Source organism: Schistocerca nitens, chromosome 11, assembly GCF_023898315.1.
Source record: "Schistocerca nitens isolate TAMUIC-IGC-003100 chromosome 11, iqSchNite1.1, whole genome shotgun sequence".
Taxonomy (NCBI): domain Eukaryota; kingdom Metazoa; phylum Arthropoda; class Insecta; order Orthoptera; family Acrididae; genus Schistocerca; species Schistocerca nitens.
The window spans coordinates 149,003,020-149,014,470 of NC_064624.1; the positions used below are offsets into that span (position 1 = coordinate 149,003,020).

Below are 11,451 nucleotides of genomic sequence, written 5' to 3' on the forward strand. Positions count from 1 at the left end.
GGTAGCGATGTGAGCTTCCTCGCCTCACACCGGGTGTTTGCGTAGTTGGCAGTGCATTCGCACCTTTCCTATCCCTGTCCCCGTCCCGACTTGGCCCGACTTTGCTCGACTGCCGCTCGCTGCCGCTCGGGTCGTGGTCCATATGACGGCGCAAGCACGACAAACGTCTGCGGGACTAGACGACGCGACTAAAGAAAAAATTTATGATTACAAATCAAATTTGGAACTTTACGGTGCAGCACAACAATAGGCGCTGACGCATTTCAGGGCAGATTCGTGCTGTTTTATCGTTTTCAAAGACTTCCCGGCAAACTTCGTTAGCACATTCTCCCTCAAACTGAGTTAATTACCGCATTATCGTACCGTTGCATTAGTTTAAAATGCTTAAGAAAGCATCTTTGTCATGACAGAAAGGTAGTATGAAACGACTGCTGGCAGGATAGCGACTTAAAAAGCAAAAATGCAGGGGAGCCAAAAGTACCATTTTTATTGGCTCATATTTATTTTATTTTATTTTATTTTTGTTTTCGCACCATTACAGTAGTTTAAAATGCTTAAGGAAACGTCTTTGTCACAACAGAAGGGTAGTATGGCAAGAGGGCTGGCAGGAGTAGCGACATAAAAAGGAAAAAAAAGGAAGGGGAGCCAACAGCACCTTTTTTTCTTTTTTTTAATTTATTTTTTATTTATTTATTTTTTCATTTTTTTTGTTTTTTGCTTTTTTGTTTTTTTTCCTTTTTTTATTTTTTATTTTTTTTAACAGAAGGGTAGTATGGCGAGAGGGCTGGCAGGAGTAGCGACATAAAAAGGAAAAAAAAAGAAGGGAGAGCCAACAGCACCCGATGTTCCCAGGCGGTCACCCATCCAAGTACTAACCGGGCCCGATGTTGCTTAACTTCGGTGATCGGACGAGAACCGGTGTATTTAACATGGTATGGCCGTTGGCACACGTATACTGTAGGCGCACGGCAGAATTCGCATTCGGCTCTCCTCCCAACACACAAAATGTTAGTTTTCGGCCGCATTTGACGAAAGCACCTCCTTCCGCAGCAGCGAGTTCCTCGAGGACGGCGCGGAGTGCGCGCCCGACGTCCCAGCAGAACGATTGCCCAATTGGCGGGCGCGCCGTCGCGTGTGTGAGACGCGCAGCTGCTCGTTGCACCTCCTGTCATTCGCTTGTCGCGTGCAACCTTCGACACACGCGGAAGGCGCATCTCGTCCCTGGTGTCCAGCGGGGGGCTGGCGCGCGGCCGACCGGCGTATGGTCTGTGCGGGGTGTGGCAGTGTCGTGCTGGAGGGCGCCACTGGTAGCGATGTGAGCTTCCTCGCCTCACACCGGGTGTTTGCGTAGTTGGCAGTGCATTCGCACCTTTCCTATCCCTGTCCCCGTCCCGACTTGGCCCGACTTTGCTCGACTGCCGCTCGCTGCCGCTCGGGTCGTGGTCCATATGATGGCGCAAGCACGACAAACGTCTGCGGGACTAGACGACGCGACTAAAGAAAAAATTTATGATTACAAATCAAATTTGGAACTTTACGGTGCAGCACAACAATAGGCGCTGACGCATTTCAGGGCAGATTCGTGCTGTTTTATCGTTTTCAAAGACTTCCCGGCAAACTTCGTTAGCACATTCTCCCTCAAACTGAGTTAATTACCGCATTATCGTACCGTTGCATTAGTTTAAAATGCTTAAGAAAGCATCTTTGTCATGACAGAAAGGTAGTATGAAACGACTGCTGGCAGGATAGCGACTTAAAAAGCAAAAATGCAGGGGAGCCAAAAGTACCATTTTTATTGGCTCATATTTATTTTATTTTATTTTATTTTTGTTTTCGCACCATTACAGTAGTTTAAAATGCTTAAGGAAACGTCTTTGTCACAACAGAAGGGTAGTATGGCAAGAGGGCTGGCAGGAGTAGCGACATAAAAAGGAAAAAAAAGGAAGGGGAGCCAACAGCACCTTTTTTTCTTTTTTTTAATTTATTTTTTATTTATTTATTTTTTCATTTTTTTGTTTTTTGCTTTTTTGTTTTTTTTCCTTTTTTTATTTTTTATTTTTTTTAACAGAAGGGTAGTATGGCGAGAGGGCTGGCAGGAGTAGCGACATAAAAAGGAAAAAAAAAGAAGGGAGAGCCAACAGCACCCGATGTTCCCAGGCGGTCACCCATCCAAGTACTAACCGGGCCCGATGTTGCTTAACTTCGGTGATCGGACGAGAACCGGTGTATTTAACATGGTATGGCCGTTGGCACACGTATACTGTAGGCGCACGGCAGAATTCGCATTCGGCTCTCCTCCCAACACACAAAATGTTAGTTTTCGGCCGCATTTGACGAAAGCACCTCCTTCCGCAGCAGCGAGTTCCTCGAGGACGGCGCGGAGTGCGCGCCCGACGTCCCAGCAGAACGATTGCCCAATTGGCGGGCGCGCCGTCGCGTGTGTGAGACGCGCAGCTGCTCGTTGCACCTCCTGTCATTCGCTTGTCGCGTGCAACCTTCGACACACGCGGAAGGCGCATCTCGTCCCTGGTGTCCAGCGGGGGGCTGGCGCGCGGCCGACCGGCGTATGGTCTGTGCGGGGTGTGGCAGTGTCGTGCTGGAGGGCGCCACTGGTAGCGATGTGAGCTTCCTCGCCTCACACCGGGTGTTTGCGTAGTTGGCAGTGCATTCGCACCTTTCCTATCCCTGTCCCCGTCCCGACTTGGCCCGACTTTGCTCGACTGCCGCTCGCTGCCGCTCGGGTCGTGGTCCATATGACGGCGCAAGCACGACAAACGTCTGCGGGACTAGACGACGCGACTAAAGAAAAAATTTATGATTACAAATCAAATTTGGAACTTTACGGTGCAGCACAACAATAGGCGCTGACGCATTTCAGGGCAGATTCGTGCTGTTTTATCGTTTTCAAAGACTTCCCGGCAAACTTCGTTAGCACATTCTCCCTCAAACTGAGTTAATTACCGCATTATCGTACCGTTGCATTAGTTTAAAATGCTTAAGAAAGCATCTTTGTCATGACAGAAAGGTAGTATGAAACGACTGCTGGCAGGATAGCGACTTAAAAAGCAAAAATGCAGGGGAGCCAAAAGTACCATTTTTATTGGCTCATATTTATTTTATTTTATTTTATTTTTGTTTTCGCACCATTACAGTAGTTTAAAATGCTTAAGGAAACGTCTTTGTCACAACAGAAGGGTAGTATGGCAAGAGGGCTGGCAGGAGTAGCGACATAAAAAGGAAAAAAAAGGAAGGGGAGCCAACAGCACCTTTTTTTCTTTTTTTTAATTTATTTTTTATTTATTTATTTTTTCATTTTTTTTGTTTTTTGCTTTTTTGTTTTTTTTCCTTTTTTTATTTTTTATTTTTTTTAACAGAAGGGTAGTATGGCGAGAGGGCTGGCAGGAGTAGCGACATAAAAAGGAAAAAAAAAGAAGGGAGAGCCAACAGCACCCGATGTTCCCAGGCGGTCACCCATCCAAGTACTAACCGGGCCCGATGTTGCTTAACTTCGGTGATCGGACGAGAACCGGTGTATTTAACATGGTATGGCCGTTGGCACACGTATACTGTAGGCGCACGGCAGAATTCGCATTCGGCTCTCCTCCCAACACACAAAATGTTAGTTTTCGGCCGCATTTGACGAAAGCACCTCCTTCCGCAGCAGCGAGTTCCTCGAGGACGGCGCGGAGTGCGCGCCCGACGTCCCAGCAGAACGATTGCCCAATTGGCGGGCGCGCCGTCGCGTGTGTGAGACGCGCAGCTGCTCGTTGCACCTCCTGTCATTCGCTTGTCGCGTGCAACCTTCGACACACGCGGAAGGCGCATCTCGTCCCTGGTGTCCAGCGGGGGGCTGGCGCGCGGCCGACCGGCGTATGGTCTGTGCGGGGTGTGGCAGTGTCGTGCTGGAGGGCGCCACTGGTAGCGATGTGAGCTTCCTCGCCTCACACCGGGTGTTTGCGTAGTTGGCAGTGCATTCGCACCTTTCCTATCCCTGTCCCCGTCCCGACTTGGCCCGACTTTGCTCGACTGCCGCTCGCTGCCGCTCGGGTCGTGGTCCATATGACGGCGCAAGCACGACAAACGTCTGCGGGACTAGACGACGCGACTAAAGAAAAAATTTATGATTACAAATCAAATTTGGAACTTTACGGTGCAGCACAACAATAGGCGCTGACGCATTTCAGGGCAGATTCGTGCTGTTTTATCGTTTTCAAAGACTTCCCGGCAAACTTCGTTAGCACATTCTCCCTCAAACTGAGTTAATTACCGCATTATCGTACCGTTGCATTAGTTTAAAATGCTTAAGAAAGCATCTTTGTCATGACAGAAAGGTAGTATGAAACGACTGCTGGCAGGATAGCGACTTAAAAAGCAAAAATGCAGGGGAGCCAAAAGTACCATTTTTATTGGCTCATATTTATTTTATTTTATTTTATTTTTGTTTTCGCACCATTACAGTAGTTTAAAATGCTTAAGGAAACGTCTTTGTCACAACAGAAGGGTAGTATGGCAAGAGGGCTGGCAGGAGTAGCGACATAAAAAGGAAAAAAAAGGAAGGGGAGCCAACAGCACCTTTTTTTCTTTTTTTTAATTTATTTTTTATTTATTTATTTTTTCATTTTTTTTGTTTTTTGCTTTTTTGTTTTTTTTCCTTTTTTTATTTTTTATTTTTTTTAACAGAAGGGTAGTATGGCGAGAGGGCTGGCAGGAGTAGCGACATAAAAAGGAAAAAAAAAGAAGGGAGAGCCAACAGCACCCGATGTTCCCAGGCGGTCACCCATCCAAGTACTAACCGGGCCCGATGTTGCTTAACTTCGGTGATCGGACGAGAACCGGTGTATTTAACATGGTATGGCCGTTGGCACACGTATACTGTAGGCGCACGGCAGAATTCGCATTCGGCTCTCCTCCCAACACACAAAATGTTAGTTTTCGGCCGCATTTGACGAAAGCACCTCCTTCCGCAGCAGCGAGTTCCTCGAGGACGGCGCGGAGTGCGCGCCCGACGTCCCAGCAGAACGATTGCCCAATTGGCGGGCGCGCCGTCGCGTGTGTGAGACGCGCAGCTGCTCGTTGCACCTCCTGTCATTCGCTTGTCGCGTGCAACCTTCGACACACGCGGAAGGCGCATCTCGTCCCTGGTGTCCAGCGGGGGGCTGGCGCGCGGCCGACCGGCGTATGGTCTGTGCGGGGTGTGGCAGTGTCGTGCTGGAGGGCGCCACTGGTAGCGATGTGAGCTTCCTCGCCTCACACCGGGTGTTTGCGTAGTTGGCAGTGCATTCGCACCTTTCCTATCCCTGTCCCCGTCCCGACTTGGCCCGACTTTGCTCGACTGCCGCTCGCTGCCGCTCGGGTCGTGGTCCATATGACGGCGCAAGCACGACAAACGTCTGCGGGACTAGACGACGCGACTAAAGAAAAAATTTATGATTACAAATCAAATTTGGAACTTTACGGTGCAGCACAACAATAGGCGCTGACGCATTTCAGGGCAGATTCGTGCTGTTTTATCGTTTTCAAAGACTTCCCGGCAAACTTCGTTAGCACATTCTCCCTCAAACTGAGTTAATTACCGCATTATCGTACCGTTGCATTAGTTTAAAATGCTTAAGAAAGCATCTTTGTCATGACAGAAAGGTAGTATGAAACGACTGCTGGCAGGATAGCGACTTAAAAAGCAAAAATGCAGGGGAGCCAAAAGTACCATTTTTATTGGCTCATATTTATTTTATTTTATTTTATTTTTGTTTTCGCACCATTACAGTAGTTTAAAATGCTTAAGGAAACGTCTTTGTCACAACAGAAGGGTAGTATGGCAAGAGGGCTGGCAGGAGTAGCGACATAAAAAGGAAAAAAAAGGAAGGGGAGCCAACAGCACCTTTTTTTCTTTTTTTTAATTTATTTTTTATTTATTTATTTTTTCATTTTTTTTGTTTTTTGCTTTTTTGTTTTTTTTCCTTTTTTTATTTTTTATTTTTTTTTAACAGAAGGGTAGTATGGCGAGAGGGCTGGCAGGAGTAGCGACATAAAAAGGAAAAAAAAAGAAGGGAGAGCCAACAGCACCCGATGTTCCCAGGCGGTCACCCATCCAAGTACTAACCGGGCCCGATGTTGCTTAACTTCGGTGATCGGACGAGAACCGGTGTATTTAACATGGTATGGCCGTTGGCACACGTATACTGTAGGCGCACGGCAGAATTCGCATTCGGCTCTCCTCCCAACACACAAAATGTTAGTTTTCGGCCGCATTTGACGAAAGCACCTCCTTCCGCAGCAGCGAGTTCCTCGAGGACGGCGCGGAGTGCGCGCCCGACGTCCCAGCAGAACGATTGCCCAATTGGCGGGCGCGCCGTCGCGTGTGTGAGACGCGCAGCTGCTCGTTGCACCTCCTGTCATTCGCTTGTCGCGTGCAACCTTCGACACACGCGGAAGGCGCATCTCGTCCCTGGTGTCCAGCGGGGGGCTGGCGCGCGGCCGACCGGCGTATGGTCTGTGCGGGGTGTGGCAGTGTCGTGCTGGAGGGCGCCACTGGTAGCGATGTGAGCTTCCTCGCCTCACACCGGGTGTTTGCGTAGTTGGCAGTGCATTCGCACCTTTCCTATCCCTGTCCCCGTCCCGACTTGGCCCGACTTTGCTCGACTGCCGCTCGCTGCCGCTCGGGTCGTGGTCCATATGACGGCGCAAGCACGACAAACGTCTGCGGGACTAGACGACGCGACTAAAGAAAAAATTTATGATTACAAATCAAATTTGGAACTTTACGGTGCAGCACAACAATAGGCGCTGACGCATTTCAGGGCAGATTCGTGCTGTTTTATCGTTTTCAAAGACTTCCCGGCAAACTTCGTTAGCACATTCTCCCTCAAACTGAGTTAATTACCGCATTATCGTACCGTTGCATTAGTTTAAAATGCTTAAGAAAGCATCTTTGTCATGACAGAAAGGTAGTATGAAACGACTGCTGGCAGGATAGCGACTTAAAAAGCAAAAATGCAGGGGAGCCAAAAGTACCATTTTTATTGGCTCATATTTATTTTATTTTATTTTATTTTTGTTTTCGCACCATTACAGTAGTTTAAAATGCTTAAGGAAACGTCTTTGTCACAACAGAAGGGTAGTATGGCAAGAGGGCTGGCAGGAGTAGCGACATAAAAAGGAAAAAAAAGGAAGGGGAGCCAACAGCACCTTTTTTTCTTTTTTTTAATTTATTTTTTATTTATTTATTTTTTCATTTTTTTTGTTTTTTGCTTTTTTGTTTTTTTTCCTTTTTTTATTTTTTATTTTTTTTTAACAGAAGGGTAGTATGGCGAGAGGGCTGGCAGGAGTAGCGACATAAAAAGGAAAAAAAAAGAAGGGAGAGCCAACAGCACCCGATGTTCCCAGGCGGTCACCCATCCAAGTACTAACCGGGCCCGATGTTGCTTAACTTCGGTGATCGGACGAGAACCGGTGTATTTAACATGGTATGGCCGTTGGCACACGTATACTGTAGGCGCACGGCAGAATTCGCATTCGGCTCTCCTCCCAACACACAAAATGTTAGTTTTCGGCCGCATTTGACGAAAGCACCTCCTTCCGCAGCAGCGAGTTCCTCGAGGACGGCGCGGAGTGCGCGCCCGACGTCCCAGCAGAACGATTGCCCAATTGGCGGGCGCGCCGTCGCGTGTGTGAGACGCGCAGCTGCTCGTTGCACCTCCTGTCATTCGCTTGTCGCGTGCAACCTTCGACACACGCGGAAGGCGCATCTCGTCCCTGGTGTCCAGCGGGGGGCTGGCGCGCGGCCGACCGGCGTATGGTCTGTGCGGGGTGTGGCAGTGTCGTGCTGGAGGGCGCCACTGGTAGCGATGTGAGCTTCCTCGCCTCACACCGGGTGTTTGCGTAGTTGGCAGTGCATTCGCACCTTTCCTATCCCTGTCCCCGTCCCGACTTGGCCCGACTTTGCTCGACTGCCGCTCGCTGCCGCTCGGGTCGTGGTCCATATGACGGCGCAAGCACGACAAACGTCTGCGGGACTAGACGACGCGACTAAAGAAAAAATTTATGATTACAAATCAAATTTGGAACTTTACGGTGCAGCACAACAATAGGCGCTGACGCATTTCAGGGCAGATTCGTGCTGTTTTATCGTTTTCAAAGACTTCCCGGCAAACTTCGTTAGCACATTCTCCCTCAAACTGAGTTAATTACCGCATTATCGTACCGTTGCATTAGTTTAAAATGCTTAAGAAAGCATCTTTGTCATGACAGAAAGGTAGTATGAAACGACTGCTGGCAGGATAGCGACTTAAAAAGCAAAAATGCAGGGGAGCCAAAAGTACCATTTTTATTGGCTCATATTTATTTTATTTTATTTTATTTTTGTTTTCGCACCATTACAGTAGTTTAAAATGCTTAAGGAAACGTCTTTGTCACAACAGAAGGGTAGTATGGCAAGAGGGCTGGCAGGAGTAGCGACATAAAAAGGAAAAAAAAGGAAGGGGAGCCAACAGCACCTTTTTTTCTTTTTTTTAATTTATTTTTTATTTATTTATTTTTTCATTTTTTTTGTTTTTTGCTTTTTTGTTTTTTTTCCTTTTTTTATTTTTTATTTTTTTTTAACAGAAGGGTAGTATGGCGAGAGGGCTGGCAGGAGTAGCGACATAAAAAGGAAAAAAAAAGAAGGGAGAGCCAACAGCACCCGATGTTCCCAGGCGGTCACCCATCCAAGTACTAACCGGGCCCGATGTTGCTTAACTTCGGTGATCGGACGAGAACCGGTGTATTTAACATGGTATGGCCGTTGGCACACGTATACTGTAGGCGCACGGCAGAATTCGCATTCGGCTCTCCTCCCAACACACAAAATGTTAGTTTTCGGCCGCATTTGACGAAAGCACCTCCTTCCGCAGCAGCGAGTTCCTCGAGGACGGCGCGGAGTGCGCGCCCGACGTCCCAGCAGAACGATTGCCCAATTGGCGGGCGCGCCGTCGCGTGTGTGAGACGCGCAGCTGCTCGTTGCACCTCCTGTCATTCGCTTGTCGCGTGCAACCTTCGACACACGCGGAAGGCGCATCTCGTCCCTGGTGTCCAGCGGGGGGCTGGCGCGCGGCCGACCGGCGTATGGTCTGTGCGGGGTGTGGCAGTGTCGTGCTGGAGGGCGCCACTGGTAGCGATGTGAGCTTCCTCGCCTCACACCGGGTGTTTGCGTAGTTGGCAGTGCATTCGCACCTTTCCTATCCCTGTCCCCGTCCCGACTTGGCCCGACTTTGCTCGACTGCCGCTCGCTGCCGCTCGGGTCGTGGTCCATATGACGGCGCAAGCACGACAAACGTCTGCGGGACTAGACGACGCGACTAAAGAAAAAATTTATGATTACAAATCAAATTTGGAACTTTACGGTGCAGCACAACAATAGGCGCTGACGCATTTCAGGGCAGATTCGTGCTGTTTTATCGTTTTCAAAGACTTCCCGGCAAACTTCGTTAGCACATTCTCCCTCAAACTGAGTTAATTACCGCATTATCGTACCGTTGCATTAGTTTAAAATGCTTAAGAAAGCATCTTTGTCATGACAGAAAGGTAGTATGAAACGACTGCTGGCAGGATAGCGACTTAAAAAGCAAAAATGCAGGGGAGCCAAAAGTACCATTTTTATTGGCTCATATTTATTTTATTTTATTTTATTTTTGTTTTCGCACCATTACAGTAGTTTAAAATGCTTAAGGAAACGTCTTTGTCACAACAGAAGGGTAGTATGGCAAGAGGGCTGGCAGGAGTAGCGACATAAAAAGGAAAAAAAAGGAAGGGGAGCCAACAGCACCTTTTTTTCTTTTTTTTAATTTATTTTTTATTTATTTATTTTTTCATTTTTTTTGTTTTTTGCTTTTTTTGTTTTTTTTCCTTTTTTTATTTTTTATTTTTTTTTAACAGAAGGGTAGTATGGCGAGAGGGCTGGCAGGAGTAGCGACATAAAAAGGAAAAAAAAAGAAGGGAGAGCCAACAGCACCCGATGTTCCCAGGCGGTCACCCATCCAAGTACTAACCGGGCCCGATGTTGCTTAACTTCGGTGATCGGACGAGAACCGGTGTATTTAACATGGTATGGCCGTTGGCACACGTATACTGTAGGCGCACGGCAGAATTCGCATTCGGCTCTCCTCCCAACACACAAAATGTTAGTTTTCGGCCGCATTTGACGAAAGCACCTCCTTCCGCAGCAGCGAGTTCCTCGAGGACGGCGCGGAGTGCGCGCCCGACGTCCCAGCAGAACGATTGCCCAATTGGCGGGCGCGCCGTCGCGTGTGTGAGACGCGCAGCTGCTCGTTGCACCTCCTGTCATTCGCTTGTCGCGTGCAACCTTCGACACACGCGGAAGGCGCATCTCGTCCCTGGTGTCCAGCGGGGGGCTGGCGCGCGGCCGACCGGCGTATGGTCTGTGCGGGGTGTGGCAGTGTCGTGCTGGAGGGCGCCACTGGTAGCGATGTGAGCTTCCTCGCCTCACACCGGGTGTTTGCGTAGTTGGCAGTGCATTCGCACCTTTCCTATCCCTGTCCCCGTCCCGACTTGGCCCGACTTTGCTCGACTGCCGCTCGCTGCCGCTCGGGTCGTGGTCCATATGACGGCGCAAGCACGACAAACGTCTGCGGGACTAGACGACGCGACTAAAGAAAAAATTTATGATTACAAATCAAATTTGGAACTTTACGGTGCAGCACAACAATAGGCGCTGACGCATTTCAGGGCAGATTCGTGCTGTTTTATCGTTTTCAAAGACTTCCCGGCAAACTTCGTTAGCACATTCTCCCTCAAACTGAGTTAATTACCGCATTATCGTACCGTTGCATTAGTTTAAAATGCTTAAGAAAGCATCTTTGTCATGACAGAAAGGTAGTATGAAACGACTGCTGGCAGGATAGCGACTTAAAAAGCAAAAATGCAGGGGAGCCAAAAGTACCATTTTTATTGGCTCATATTTATTTTATTTTATTTTATTTTTGTTTTCGCACCATTACAGTAGTTTAAAATGCTTAAGGAAACGTCTTTGTCACAACAGAAGGGTAGTATGGCAAGAGGGCTGGCAGGAGTAGCGACATAAAAAGGAAAAAAAAGGAAGGGGAGCCAACAGCACCTTTTTTTCTTTTTTTTAATTTATTTTTTATTTATTTATTTTTTCATTTTTTTTGTTTTTTGCTTTTTTGTTTTTTTTCCTTTTTTTATTTTTTATTTTTTTTTAACAGAAGGGTAGTATGGCGAGAGGGCTGGCAGGAGTAGCGACATAAAAAGGAAAAAAAAAGAAGGGAGAGCCAACAGCACCCGATGTTCCCAGGCGGTCACCCATCCAAGTACTAACCGGGCCCGATGTTGCTTAACTTCGGTGATCGGACGAGAACCGGTGTATTTAACATGGTATGGCCGTTGGCACACGTATACTGTAGGCGCACGGCAGAATTCGCATTCGGCTCTCCTCCCAAA

The 11,451-nt window shown here is 48.0% G+C and overlaps 9 non-coding genes across 9 annotated transcripts; all 9 read right to left on the reverse strand.

The window, feature by feature from the left end:
- Positions 1 to 827: 827 nt before the first annotated feature.
- Positions 828 to 946, reverse strand: LOC126214577 (5S ribosomal RNA). Its single transcript, XR_007542023.1, has one exon. It is a non-coding gene; the product is annotated as a 5S ribosomal RNA (ribosomal RNA).
- A 1,186-nt stretch (positions 947 to 2,132) lies between these two features.
- LOC126214578 (5S ribosomal RNA) lies at positions 2,133 to 2,251 on the reverse strand. Its single transcript, XR_007542024.1, has one exon. It is a non-coding gene; the product is annotated as a 5S ribosomal RNA (ribosomal RNA).
- Positions 2,252 to 3,438: 1,187 nt separating this feature from the next.
- Positions 3,439 to 3,557, reverse strand: LOC126214579 (5S ribosomal RNA). Its single transcript, XR_007542025.1, has one exon. It is a non-coding gene; the product is annotated as a 5S ribosomal RNA (ribosomal RNA).
- A 1,187-nt stretch (positions 3,558 to 4,744) lies between these two features.
- On the reverse strand, positions 4,745 to 4,863 carry LOC126214581 (5S ribosomal RNA). The gene has a single exon (XR_007542026.1). It is a non-coding gene; the product is annotated as a 5S ribosomal RNA (ribosomal RNA).
- Positions 4,864 to 6,051: 1,188 nt separating this feature from the next.
- Positions 6,052 to 6,170, reverse strand: LOC126214582 (5S ribosomal RNA). The gene has a single exon (XR_007542027.1). It is a non-coding gene; the product is annotated as a 5S ribosomal RNA (ribosomal RNA).
- A 1,188-nt stretch (positions 6,171 to 7,358) lies between these two features.
- LOC126214583 (5S ribosomal RNA) lies at positions 7,359 to 7,477 on the reverse strand. The gene has a single exon (XR_007542028.1). It is a non-coding gene; the product is annotated as a 5S ribosomal RNA (ribosomal RNA).
- Positions 7,478 to 8,665: 1,188 nt separating this feature from the next.
- On the reverse strand, positions 8,666 to 8,784 carry LOC126214584 (5S ribosomal RNA). Its single transcript, XR_007542029.1, has one exon. It is a non-coding gene; the product is annotated as a 5S ribosomal RNA (ribosomal RNA).
- Positions 8,785 to 9,973: 1,189 nt separating this feature from the next.
- On the reverse strand, positions 9,974 to 10,092 carry LOC126214585 (5S ribosomal RNA). The gene has a single exon (XR_007542030.1). It is a non-coding gene; the product is annotated as a 5S ribosomal RNA (ribosomal RNA).
- Positions 10,093 to 11,280: 1,188 nt separating this feature from the next.
- LOC126214586 (5S ribosomal RNA) lies at positions 11,281 to 11,399 on the reverse strand. Its single transcript, XR_007542031.1, has one exon. It is a non-coding gene; the product is annotated as a 5S ribosomal RNA (ribosomal RNA).
- Between the last annotated feature and the right edge of the window lie 52 nt (positions 11,400 to 11,451).